The following is a 14273-nucleotide window of genomic DNA, read 5'->3' on the forward strand; positions in this document are numbered from 1 at the left end:
ATGCCAAGGACCTACAGACGGAAGACCAGCTGGGGCTCAACACCCCTGGAGGAGATTGAAAGGGCAGCGAGTGAAGTCAAGGGAGGAAAGTCCATAAGATCAGTGGCTAAAGAAAGACAAATTGACAGGTCAACACTCAGGAGATATATTAAAAAGAGGGACACATAGGAGGTCAAATCGGTTGGCTATAGTGGAACAGCTTCAGCAAAGAGAGTCTTCTCTGAGGAGGTGGAGAAGGAGCTAGCAGAGCATATCAAGAAGCTTGCAGAGCAGTTCCAGATTTTTACCAGACCCTGTACATGCATGTGGTTCACGAAGTGACCCCAACCATGCTCGATATGTGTCTCCCACTGATATTCTACCCTTACCCAAAAGTCAGCAGCCCAGGAAACAAACAAATCGAAAGCGTGTGAAGACACGAATCCTGACTGATACACCTGAAAAGCAGGCAATTGAGAGAGAGAGCCCATGAAGAAAGGACAAATAAACTGAAAGGCAAAAAAGAAATAATCCACAAAAAGCAAGGAATGTGGAAGAGGAAACAAACCCAGACAAAAATTGCAGTGGAAAGCAGCTCTGAGGAGAGTGATGTTCCCATCCCATTTGAAGACACTTCTGAGTACACTTCTGACACGCTGAGTTCCAGCGATGAAAGAAGTGAACCAGATGTCTCAGACCTGGTAGTTGGTGACTTTGTCATCGTAAGATTTGCATCCAAATCCAGGAGCCACCATTACATTGGCCTGGTTGACAGGTTTGCAGACAACGAAGTGAGTGCCAGATTTCTCAGAAGAATCCGAGGGATCACTAGCAGTAAGAAACCCACGTTTGTGTTCAAGGAAAATGATGAGGCATCTTTCCCACGCAAGGATGTGCTGAAGAAGCTACCTCAACCTCAACAGGCTGGAGGAACTGCAAGGAGGGAGCAACAGTTCATATTCCCCTGCAACCTTGATCATTGGAATATTGAATAGTTCTTTTGAATAAATGGTTTTGAACTGGTGGTTTGTTTAGAAACCACCAGTTTCCAGGTTTGTTCTCACAGGTTTACAACTGTTAAAATGTTTTTTTTCACAATATGATCAGTTTTACATTTTAAAAACTACATGGTCAGTTTGCCCCAAGATGGCTCAGTTTACCCACTGACTAGGTTCAATTTACCCCTAATCTGGGGCAAGTTGAGCCAAAGGAGCATTTTTTTTTAATAGGTCATTATTTTGGGCAGCGTCATCAGACATAGATTCTGATCATTACATTTGAAAGGAGACATCCTGAAATAAAGGAATATGTTATCATTCTATTTCTGTGTCATTTTTTTCTCACATCCAGGGCAACATGAGTAAAAAGTGGCTCATCTTACCTCACTCTCCCCTACTGATCATCAGCGTTTAAAACAGCCTGAACATCTGAAGCCAGCGAGGGGCCACGCAGGACCACGTTTAGAACGCTGCCCTGTTGAGATCCAGCCACAGCTCTGTCTACCACATTGGCTAAGCACTTGCGCAGGTACTTGTTCTGGATGATCGAGACTTACACCCTTAAAATCAAGGCGCTCACGCAATTCGCGAGCATTAAAATTAGGTATCGCTCTAATGTGTGGGTAAGAGCGACTGCCAGACCCAGACTGCACAACGGGCTCGATTACTGCAGTATCTGTTTGTGAGAAATTTGCAATGATTGAGGGGGTGTGTGTGTGTGTGGCTGAAGTATTAGTAGAAGCGGTAAAATACTCAATAGCAACTGCAGCAGCAGAGGTAACCCAGCTAGATTGTGCATCAGACGCAAAATCACCAGCAGCAGCCGCAGTACGGTTAGCATCAGTAACAACCGCAGCCCGTGCAACAATGGGTGTACAATCAGCATTATTAACGACAATAGCCCTAGCAGCAATAGCAGGCATAGGAACAGTCTGACTAGGACGTGTATCAGGTGAGGATGATGCAGCTGCACTACTAAGTCTTGCATGCAAAACTTGGCATTTGTTTACTATTTGCGCAGCCCACTGGTTATAAGCCTCAAAGTCAAACAATTTAGCTCGAGTGGAGGTACCATCATTGTGTTTGAATAATTTACGGGGTGGGTCCATGGTGTGGATTTTAAAAGTCAGCTGGTACTAATGATCTAATAAACCCCAGGTATTGTTTATCACCGGCCGGGTACTAGTTAGAGCACCTGCTATTTCTTGCAAGTCGCCCTGTGCTGCTTCTTGATGTTGACTGAGTTTAGCATCGATCAAAGACAGTATATCGTCTTTTGAAGCAGAATGGGTCTGTTCAGCAGGCTGAGCGTCTGCAACGTTCATGTAAGCATCATACGCCGCAGATATTTGAGTCTGTTATACAGTTTTCTTCAAAATCTATGTGTGAATCATCGCCATTTCTGACACATTCTGGGGTGGTGGGTATATGAACTAGATCGAAATCTGATATACTGTACTCAAAAACATCAGAGAAATCAGGAGGCAGCCACTCACTCGGGGGTGTTGCAGGTAGTGATGTGCGATACCACTGATTTCCCTTCCGATCCAATACAAAGTAATATTCAGGGTGGTATCGACAATACTGATCCGATACTTTGTACAAAAACTCATTTTATTTATTGTATCTCAAATATCTCATGATTACAGGTCATCAGATTTCTTGTTCTTAGCACTTAATAATGTAGAGTTCATCATATAGAAATAAAAAAAAAAAAACTGAAGTTGTGCGCTATTTGAACACCTTGCCTGCCTGCAGCACTAAAGGACTCCGTGAGAGACGTCACCTGTCCCTGTCTTCCTCTTCAGTTCATCTCAACATATGCTCGTCATATTCTGTGATATGATTTACTTGAGGTGTTTGACAAGGTTAATGATGTTGCCACAACCATACATGCCAACCCTCCTGATTTTTCTGGGAGAATCCCGAATTTCTCCCGATTTTCCACCCAGGCAACAAAATTGAAAAACCATATGTAGAATTTATAGCGCGGCCCAGCCAATTCCAGTTTCCAACAATGGCGGCAGCTACTTAGTTTTAATATTACTCTTATTTCTCTTTCTGGGTCGCAAAAAAACTTTTAACATATCTTCAGGTTTCAGAATGTAGCTGTGTAAACTTTAAATATCTGAGCCGAGCGACACATCGTTTTCAAACCCCCTTGTCTTTCGCTACTCGGGTTAAACATGATATATAAGTCATTGAGAACTTAAAAATGCTATTGTTTGGCTTTTTCAGTGTTTTATTTGTTCGTGAGTAAATCGGTTTGGCTGAAATTAAAGTTATTAGATTAAATTAAATTTAACTTTATTAATCCCTCCCACACAGCTGAATAAACGTTAAACAGAAAACTAACTAAACAAAGTGTGAGACGGTCGAGAGTTTACGCCAGCGCCCTGTTATATTTTAGATAGCAAGGAGCAGACGGCAGAGTTTCACTCCACCGAGGGAGCTTGTGACGGCTTTCTTTAGACCACGAAGGCCGGGTCCTCAGGTGGAAGCATCCTCTGAATTTGGACACCCCCGCTGTTTCCGGGCCGGCCAATAATAATGGTGACATTTAACGTATTTTCTCCGATAAATAAACACTGTAAAATTTATTTATTTATAATAATTTATAATACGAGGGATATTTCGCATGGTACTCTCAACAACTAAGTGATACACCTATCTTTTGTCTTCCTAAGGAATCACAACAATTAAATGATACCCGCAGTGGGCTTTTGCAATCCTGAACAATTTCAAACAATTAACGGTGTTGAAAAGACGGAGCGGGTCTGTGCGACTGGTTTTAGAAGTATCATTGCTGCGTGTATTTTCTAAAGGGCTGAATGTTATTTGCGACCATCTGTTGTGTTAAAAATGTCTGTGAAGGTTCTCAGTCACCCAGGTCATCGTAGTCAAAGGAGCTTGCAAAGAAAAGCGTCTGGACTTCTTTAAGTTGCTTGAATGCGTTTCACCTCTCATCCGAGAAGCTTCTTCAGTTCTTAGGTCAAATGGTGGAGAGTCCCAGATATAAGCCTAGTGGGAGTGACCCCCCCCACAGAGGGACAAAAGGACCCCCTGATGATCCTCTAATCGCCTGAGCCAAGGTGGGAAACTGGGCGTGGGTCCCAATCAGCCAGAGTTTCGGGTGTGTTCATTGTGAAACCTGGCCCCACCTTATCATGCGAATTCCTGAGGTCAGATGGCCCAGGATGTGAGTGGGCGTTAAGACGTCTGGGAAGGGATCTCAAAACTGGATTATAGATGGCAGAGAGTTGGTGTCGTAAGCCACCGCCTCTGTTCAAAGATGGTCGCTCACAGTGGACATAGATGGCTTCTTTCACTCCTCGAAATGTTCACATTTTGGACAGAGAGGCAGCACGGTGGCACGGTGGTTAGCACTGTTGCCGCACAGCAAGAAGGTCCTGAGTTCAATTCCACCATCAGGCCGGGGTCTTTCTGTGTGGAGTTTGCATGTTCTCCCCGTGTTTGCGTGGGTTCCCTCCGGGTACTCCGGCTTCCTCCCACCGTCCAAAGACATGCAGTTTGTGGGGATAGGTTAATTGGATAATCCAAATTGCCACTAGGTGTGAATGTGCGAGTGAATGTGAGTATGAATGGTTGTCTGTCCCTGTGTGTTAGCCCTGCGACAGACTGGCGACCTGTCCAGGGTGTACCCCGCCTCTCGCCCTATGACAGCTGGGATTGGCTCCAGCACCCCCCGCGACCCTGAAAAGGATAAGCGGTAGCGAATGGATGGATGGACATTTGAGGAAAATACTAATAAAATAAAAATAAATAAAATAAATGTTCCCTTTAGAAATCTTATTTTTTTTTGCTCTATAAAAATAGTTGTTGTTCTTTTTCATCACTCATCTTAGCAGTAGGATATACATGAAAAGAGAAACAAATTAAGTTTGAGTGAAAATGTAAATTTTTTTGCACTCTGGGCAACTGACGCAGTGACTTAAAAAAACTATTCATTTTGGTGAGTGACTCATTCAAACTCGATTCAGTAAAAAGAATCGAATTTACCATCTCTAAACAGAACCAAATTTGAGCTCTTTTGCACATTTCATAATGTTTAAAATTCCTTTTCTTAAAAGTTTCTTTGCAATGGATATCATGTGCACTGTTGGGTCATTCTGCAGACATGGGCCTACCAAATGAATAGGCTTCATGCAAGGTAGTTTCCCTGCTGTGGTGACTGCTACTTGTCCTGTCTTTTGCCATTTTTGGCAATGAAGACCCCACTCTCTGCTTGGATATTACGTCCTCCAGTGGCAGACGGTGCCTTTGCAAGTCTTCCCATGTGGACTTTCATTAGCTGCATTCACAATTGCATCTACTTTGAAGGCACATAAATCTCCTTTCCATACTGTGACTGACACTTTATTAGCCATGTATGTTGCAATTTTCTGACTATCAGCTACTTGTTCCTGGCTCTCATCCTTCAAAGACAGACGTGTCAATTCTCAGTCATGTATGACAACAACACACGACACATAAATGTAGATATTAAAAAGAGAGCTTTTGAACAATATCATGTTGTTTGAGCTGTTCAAAGGTTTTTACAGGAAACAATGGACTCTCTTTACTATAACAGATACAATTTTTGAATGAATAATTGTGAGCTTAAAGCACTGAAAGTCAGGTTGTCTTTGTGTTGTCCCGGGGTCATTTTGACCTTAAATCTTTTGCCATCAAAGTGTTTGTTATTCTTCTAATGGTCTGAAAAGATTTTTTTTTTTTTGTTTTTTTGTTTTGTTTTTGTTTTTTAACAAAGGTCCTTGGTATTTTTCATGACATGGCTCAAACATCAATGAAGAAAGGGAATGTTAAATGTCTGTGATGAATGCTGGCCAGTGAATAACTTATGCAGCAGATCCTCAAGACTTGTTCTGCAGAATATTAGGGAAATAGATCGGAGGAGTACTAGTGATCCACCACACTTGAACATGACAGGCCTGTTGTAGGCCCGATCTCCAAAAGCTCTTACCTAGTGATGGGCAGATGAAGCCAATTGGTTCACCCCAGCGCAAAGCGTCTTGAAGCTTCATGTGCTCTAGTAGGACACCTACTGGACGTAAAAATATTAGTTGGCATGAATTTGAAGAGTGTGGCCTTTTGCACACAGCCTGTAAATGTCAACAACAAAAGGAGTGTGTAAAACATCTATATTGTAGTGATGCAGTATACTGTGTATATTTATACTGGCAGTATGGAAAATGATTATTTGGAAATGCTTAAAATGGAAATGATCATTTACTGTGAGGTGTGGTTGGGGTATGGACAGTAGTTGTGCTTTTGTAACGTTGAGGTATGGACAGCTACAGTCCTGCCTGTTCACATTTTATTCTGTAAAAACCAAATTTTCATTGCTTTTCTGGCCTTTTTAGTGGGGAGAACATAGCTAGGATTTAATGATTTAACAAACCTTTTAAATCCTTTGTCCTCCACAATGCTAAATGGCTGGGAGTCCTCGATCACCATGCTAACCGGGGCCCTATTTCAGGAAGCCGGTTTAGAAAACTCAGAGTGGAAAAACGATACTCAGGGTTGAGTAACCCCGAACTGTCCAACTCGGAATATTCGGTTTCAGACAGGCTGATAACAATTAGTTCAATCAACGTGGAGTTGCTACAACCCCAAGTCAAGCGCGCGCACGAGGATACATAAAGCCTCGATTAGTGGAGCACAGATTGAGCGAGTCACCATGGAGACGGAGGGAAAGAAGGCGCGGTCGACGTATTTCACAGCGCTTAAGGCGGAAATTCTGATGGCAGCATATGCCGACAGCATGCACATCATGCAGAAAAAAAAGTAACACAGCCGCAGCTGCAAAAGAAAGGGAGCATGCATGGCAAAACATAACCGACAGAGTCAATGCGTGAGTGTTAATCTAAACATTGATCTAGGGATCACCACCCATTTAACACGTCATCTCAGTATATGTCATGTCATTGCCTATGTCATACATTTTATGTTGTGATGTGATGTGAGCGCAGGTGCAACCCAACAGGCCCCAAACGTACCTGGCAGCAAGTAAAAATGAAGTATAAAAATATAGTCCAAACAGGTAAGGTGTAATTGTATTATGAGCCATAGTGCTTGGTCTGTTTGTCCTATGTAAATCAATTGCGGTTAGAGGCTACATTAATTTCCTTTCTGTGAGCACTTATTGAAATTATCTGAGCACATTACAAGTACACATTTGCCTACTCTGTATGCCCAAATGTGACCCGTCACAGCCAACAGAAAAAAAGCGGAGGCCCGAAAAACAGGTGGGGCTCCTCCACCACCACCACTCACAGAGGCTGAGCAGTTGGCCCTCAGCCAAAACAGTGGGCGCCCTGTGGCTGAAGGCATCTCTGCGGGGACATCCTCTGTGGCAATAACCCCACAGGGCACAAGTGCCTACATAAGGGGTAAATCCAAAACAATACATGGCGTGCACACATCCATTCTGCACAGTCACCTTGACCAAAATGAACTATGTCGTAGTGAAGTTATTGTCCTACTGTCAGAGAATGACAGTTATCAAACAGTTAGGTGAATAAACAACACTGAGACACTTGGAGACTGTTAACGTGCTGCACGGGTGAGGGCCCAGGGAGAGACTCACTCACACCGAGCTGCAGTAGTTCGTCTTTATTAAGAGCACAGCAGTGTCCTTTAATTCTGCATACGTGTGTGTGTGTGTGTGTGTTAACCTCTCACAGGGTGAGCTCCCTGTTCCCAGAGACAGAGCGAGTAGTACATTTCGTACTTTTCCCAATAAGAGTAACATATGAACATATACTGTAATGCAACATAAAACTCATAAAAGCGTTTCCACCCTGACACCTACTGATTTTGCCTTCCCTCAGTGTCGGTTGTCTCTGAGAGCATACTGACAATGAGGTGTATGGTGATTGGTATGTCTGGTAATTGCCATTTGCGCCCACATAAGTCATGAGTGACCTGTATGAACCCCATATTCTTCCAGTTGATGGTGATGGTGTACTGCATCTGGTGCAGCCCCCTGTTGAGCCAGACTGACATGCAGTTGTGAGTACTCGTAATACTCCACAGACTACATGTGTCAACAGTAGAACAGCAATGTTGTTAAATGTCTCCACCACAGGCACATGATGACGAAACAGTGAGAGCTGCTACAGAGGAGGCCGCAACAGAGCCACACTATGAGGTATACAGCGTACAGTGGAAAATATAACAACTGACTACAATGTAGTACTATGGTAACACCATGGACTTACTATGTCCCTGGCAGAGTGATGCTGGAAATGAAGAGGAAGAGGGTCCAGCCACTCCTACAACAAACCTGTCCACAGTGGGTTGTTCAGAACTGATTTACAACCAACCTAAGTAGGCATGTACTATGGATGCCAATGCTATGTCCTTTGTTGCAATAGCTCCCTGTAAAGCAGCTGTATAAGACATATCTGGCCAGGAAGATACAGAAGTGCGACATGGAAATGGTACACCTCAAGCTGCAGATCCAGAAGTCGAAGCTGGAGATTGTACTGCTGGAACAACAGTTAAGGGTGGGTGGAGTGATCATAGATGGACGAATCATGTCAGTGTTTGTACAACATACTAATATACGCATTTATTCTTTGTGTACAGGACATACAGGGTGACCAATAAAGCCAGTTGACCACAGTATCTGTGTATTTGTCATGTAACATGTTGGGGTGACGGGTCACAGGAAATGGTTGTGGCATATGGTGTCTCTGACTGCTCTTCCATCCTGTACGTTCGTGGGTGGGTCAGGATGTTCATCGTGTGGATCACTGCTGATGTCTGGTTCAGCTGGACAGTGTTCACCTCTAATCGTGGCAATGTTGTGAAGAATCACACATGCCACAATGATGTCACATGCCCTTTCTGGGGTGACCCTGAGTCTACGAAGGCACTGGAGCAGGGCCTTGAGCATTCCAATGGTCATTTCAACTCTGGCCCGTGTCCTGCAATGGGCCAGATTATAACGCTGCTGTGGGCCCGGTTCAGGGTCAGGGTAAGGGGTGAGCAAATAGGGTAGACATGGGTACCCCCTATCACCAAGCAGGTGGCCAGTGAACTCTCCTGGGACAGAAGAATACATGTCAGTGCAAACGTCCCTGTGGCAATTGGTCTCTGTATATTTCACAGTAACTTCGACCCACCATGTCCAAATTTGGTGCTCAGTGTACATTCCCGGAAGATTCGTGAGTCATGTACAGAGCCTGGCCACTTGGCTTCCACATTTGTGATGATGTTGGCAGCATCACATATGATCTACACAGTGCAGAGAACACATATTAGCATCCATTACCATGATGCCATCACTTGTTGGTGTGAAATGCTACAGGGAATTATGTACCTGTACATTGATGCTGTGGAAGGACTTCCTGTTCACATAGTCTCCTTCATTTGCTGAGGGTGCAATGATTGGGATGTGGGTGCCATCTATACAGCCAATCACGCCTGGGAACCCTGGAAATTTATGTACCATTTGAGTGGTAGTTCACGTATCACCACATCATGCATTGAGTTTTGTTCATCCTGATACCTGCAATTTTGTGGCATCCCTCTTTGATGAATCTTGTGGGTCTGTGACCGGGGAACACCACAGACGAGTACAGGAGACGTTTCAGTGCAACTGTGACATTCCTGACTGCCCGACAGACGGTAGCCTTGGAAACGTGCTCAGCGTCACCAATATTATACAGAAAGCTCCCGTTTGCAAAGAAACGGAGTGCGGTACAAAGAATATGTAATGGACTGAGCGCATGCCCGCGATGTGTCACATGCGCAATATATGGCCTGAGGATGCTATCCAAATAACTTGTTGATTGTGCTGAGAAACGGTAACGTTCGCACAGGAAATCATCAGGTAATGATAAAATGTCCATACGCGCTCTAATCACGCTCTCCCGGCGGAGAGCTCTGCGGAGAATTTGGGCTTCAAGATCTACTGGCTCTTCAAGGAAGGGACACGCCATGTCTGACACTTCCTACAGTCAGGTTTCCGACAAAGAGACGGGGACAGTCAGGGTTAGTTGTAGTAAACCTGCTAGGGGGCAGGTTAGCTTCACGGAGTGTGTCGTCATAGTGACTCACTCAGGCTTCAGCTGAACTCGCTTTGTGAAACCGAAAACCCAGAGTTTTCGTTAACTCAGGGTATACTTACTCAGTTTTTCCACTAAACCGGCTTCCTGAAATAGGGCCCGGGTCTTCATCTATTTGAGATTGTTCTGCTGGGGAAAGACAATAAAGACAAAGCACAAATATAAATATCACACATGTAACTTATTACAGCTGTATAATATTGTTATATCATTTAGTAACATTACTGCATGCTGTATTATCATGACATTTGATGGCTCACCTGGTCTTGCTCCACAATCGGTGTTCCCCTTATTCTCATGCAAAGCTCTGTAGTGCCTAAGCATGGATGAGGTGTTGTTGTTATATCCCAGCTCCCTGGCACATAGCAAACACTTCACCTTGTACAAAAGTAAAGCCGCTTAACATAAATTGTATTGCACCATCAGTATTATGAAAATACATCTTCTGTAGAAATTTACATACCTTGTTAGGAGGAATAAGATCAAAATGCTTCCACACAAGGGAGGACATCCTCCTCTTCTTAGCTTGCTCCATTCTCTCTTGACTTTCTCTCATAAACCTGTCTCCAAACTCTCACTAACTGCAACTCTCCATCAAACACCCACATTTTGAATGAAGTCTGAACATTGTTTATATCTCTGTCATAGCTCGCGGCAAAGTTCAAACCACTTCATGAACCAGTCACATGGTACAGCCGGGCAGCGAGGCTTCAGACGTCATCATTTTCAACTCCTCCCATAAATGAAGCAAGCCTTGATATGCGCATCGCGGAAACGCCCTCTCCATTACTTGACACAAGCTTCAAAGCCTCGATACAGAACGTCACATCACTACTCTTACCACATCAGTATGAAAGGCCTGCAAGAATGTCTTAGGGGCGTGTGGTCATGCGTGACATGTGTGGCAACAGGAAGAGATGCACCTTTGGATGGGTTTCTGATGACCTTTCATTCCAACACTCCTTTTCTTTCTATAATTCCAGTGGCATCAAAGTACACAATGTCTTCTTTGCATCGCTGTTTTTAACCATAGCATTCTAGCTTTTGCATGCACTAGAATCTTCTGCAGGACCTCCTTTTTTATGCAACCACGGGTCGCCTTTTCAGCTCTTTATGGCAGACCTCACTTCCTTTTAAAACGACTTCTGCTTTCAGTTTCTCTTCGTCACAAACTACCACACCCACAATGACAGGTGAGTCCTGAAATCGTAACTCCTTTTTTCATTTGTTTTCTGCTGTCGGAAACTACACGTGAAAAATCTTTCTTCTGAGCTGCTACTGTCAGTGTGGACCTTAGCGAATTCATCCGATTCATTCCCCTGCAACATATAGATTCTAAAAAAATCTAAATACTTTCAATGTTTATCAAAAGAGTGTCACTATTAAAATAGAGCGGCATCAGATAGTTACATTACAATTTCACTAATGAAGTCAGAGTACAAGTTTCACATTATCTTGGCAAATTTGTCTTAGTAAGTGAAAATGACTAAGAAATATGTATTTTACCTTGAAAGATCATCCCAACAAGATTACAATTGAAACCTTTACTTTTAATTCCAGTTCAAAAGACCAGAAATGTTTAATCTAATAATTACATGCTGATTGAGTTTAGACGTTTTGTTAAAGCCTATGTTTTCTTCCTGTGTTGTTTATTAAAAACACAGAAAATTATTAAATTACCTTAGTATTTGCATTTGAAGATGAAGGTTTAGAGTCCCTCTCGAGGTGTTGTGTGTCAGGTGTATGGATGCCACTCTCTGCAGTTTTTCTAGTAGTAGAGAAAGGGTTGTCATTTCGGTTACAAATGTTTTTCCTTTTTTTTTGTGTCCCGTTTGGATCTTTAGCATCAGAATTGTTGTCTTAAGGCCAAGAAAGATGCCAAGCGGATTTATTTTACCAAGTGGATCATCATGGCCTTGCCATATTGGTCCATTTGATTGACCTTTATTATAATTATGAATTTATTTTATTTTCAGTTCCTACAAACGGGACAGACATGACTGGGGGATAGGACGGGGAGAAAGAATGAAAGAAAGAGAGGGAGAGAAAGAAAACCAAAGGGGAGAAGAGACGGTGAGAAAGGGGGGAAGAAAGAAAAAAAAAAAAAACAAACAACAAAAAAAACACCTGGGTCACCTGTATGGAGAAAAAAAACAGAAGAGAAAGCAAACAACAAAGAGCAACATAATAAAAAAAACAGCACCATCACAATAAACTAGCTAGCAGTAAATATCAGTAGATACTAAGTAATAAACGATATTGTGCAGCACGCAAGATAGACAGCGCACAATGTGCTTTGAGACAGCAGCCAAGAAAGCTGTAGTCCGCGTCTGAATACCCGTGTGTACACCTGTGTGCATACCTGTGTGGATCAGCATGCTTGCATTCCAAAGGTTTCTCCATGTAATGATCTGCTAGGGAGTGTGGGGAGCCACAGCCCCGTCCTCCAGGGTATGAAGCAGGTATGGAGGAGATCAAAACTCCAGACATCCAGAGGCCCCCAGAACACAAGAGACCAAGGAAGACCAACAGAGGGGCAGCCGCGCCACTGTCCCAGTAAGAGCTGAGGAGAGTCCCAGATAAGGGCTCACTCAGCAGCCGCGGAGCAGAAGCCAGGGGGAGTTGCAGTGACGCGCCCGTGAGCTCCGCCGGCAGCCAGCTGTGCCTGAGTGACCGAGCCCCAGGCCGAGAGGCCGGGGGCACCCCACCTCCGAAGTGGCCCGAGCGAGCCCCAGGCTCCAGGCCCTGATAAGCGGCCGCCAAGGAGTGAGCTGGTGTACCCGGACGCCCACCCCCAGACACAAAGAACCACCAACGCACCGACACCTGAGGGAGTCCGCCACTGGCAGGGGAAGTGGTGGTGGGTGGAGATAGGCCTCCAAACCTTGGAGGGCCTGAGGTGTCCCCAGAGAGGTGGCGTCTGATACCCAACCTGACATATAGACACAGACATACAGGCACACACAGACACAAACATCCATTCCCACCCTCATGCTCTCATATGCACTTACTCCACACTCAACCAACGCGGAGACAGACATAAATAATAAATAGACGCTGTACACACGATCACACTCCCCAAGCGTACTCTACGAACCGGGTCTAGGTACCCTTGCCCCTGGAGGGGGGAACTGCACCCAGACCCAGGTGGTGTTACCCTTTTCCCTGCGGTGGGGAGAGGCAGACCGCCCCGACTCCGCAGCAGCAGGGAGGCCCCACACTCCAGACCGCAGTCGGACGGCCAACTCCTCCTCCTAGCCCCCCCGCTCCAGCAGGTCGCAGAGAACAGGGGTGAGAGAAGACTCCAAACCTCCCTCCACCCGCTCATTGTAGTGTTGATGCATGTGTGTTCTAAGGTGCAATTAAAACCCAGGTGGGCATGGAGCTACCTGCCAGAGAGCAGCAGGTAAGTGCATAGTCCCTCCTGCTAGCCCTCAATGTCTACGTGTATTCAAAATTGAGAGGTGGGCAACGACGCCAGGGGTGGGGTGTACACCCTGATGGTAATTTGGATTCCATGTATCGTGCCCACCCCCAAGATCCTATATGTATGTGTAATGAGAGTGTGAGTAATGTGAATGTCTAAGTTGTGGGATAAAATTGAGGCAGAGGCAGCCAGAAAGAATCACAATGTAAGATTAAATTAAACTAATTACCCTTCTTTCTTTTTTTTTCTTTTTTTTTTGAAGGTAAAGGTACCTTTATCTTCAGAGTGTGGAGACTTTGTTGATGCTCCAATGTCTTCATCGTTATAACGAATCACAAATATGTACAAATACAAAGTAATTAAAACGTATCCATTAGACGGACATTTCTATATGCCTTTAACGCACAAATTTTTTTTCAAAATATTTTGTAATAATCTATGTAATGACTATTTTATGAGAGGCAAAATCTTAAGCAAAGATATGAAGTACTGTATAAAATTCCTTAATAAACATTAAGTAAACAGCAGGGTGCCTTACACTACTCCAACTTATTGTTATTGTTATTACACATTAAACGTGCCTTTAAGGGTGCTCAAGGAAACTGTATAGAGCAAAATGGTGTCAAGAGATGTATTCTAAGACACTTCTTCAGCTGCGAATCAGAGAGGAGAAATACAGTTTTACTTGCAGCAAGGGCAGTCACAGAGTGAGGGCTTAGGGACTCGCGCTCTGCCACTGCCCTGGTCTTTATTTATATACATCAGTGGGTG

At 44.1% G+C, this 14273-nt stretch overlaps 1 pseudogene across 1 annotated transcript in view; it reads left to right on the forward strand.

The window, feature by feature from the left end:
- LOC147331707 (uncharacterized) overlaps positions 1–14273 on the forward strand; it is a 23074-nt pseudogene continuing 8801 nt past the window's right edge. Inside the window, exons 1-2 of the transcript XR_015128907.1 lie at positions 1–128; positions 262–1506. The product of XR_015128907.1 is annotated as an uncharacterized LOC147331707 (transcript). The remainder of the gene's footprint in view (positions 129–261; positions 1507–14273) is intronic.

Source organism: Aulonocara sp. 'chitande type north' Nkhata Bay, linkage group LG4 (assembly GCF_057382095.1).
Source record: "Aulonocara sp. 'chitande type north' Nkhata Bay isolate Kocher_YH1m ecotype deep benthic linkage group LG4, A_spYH_male_GT1.1, whole genome shotgun sequence".
Taxonomy (NCBI): domain Eukaryota; kingdom Metazoa; phylum Chordata; class Actinopteri; order Cichliformes; family Cichlidae; genus Aulonocara; species Aulonocara sp. 'chitande type north' Nkhata Bay.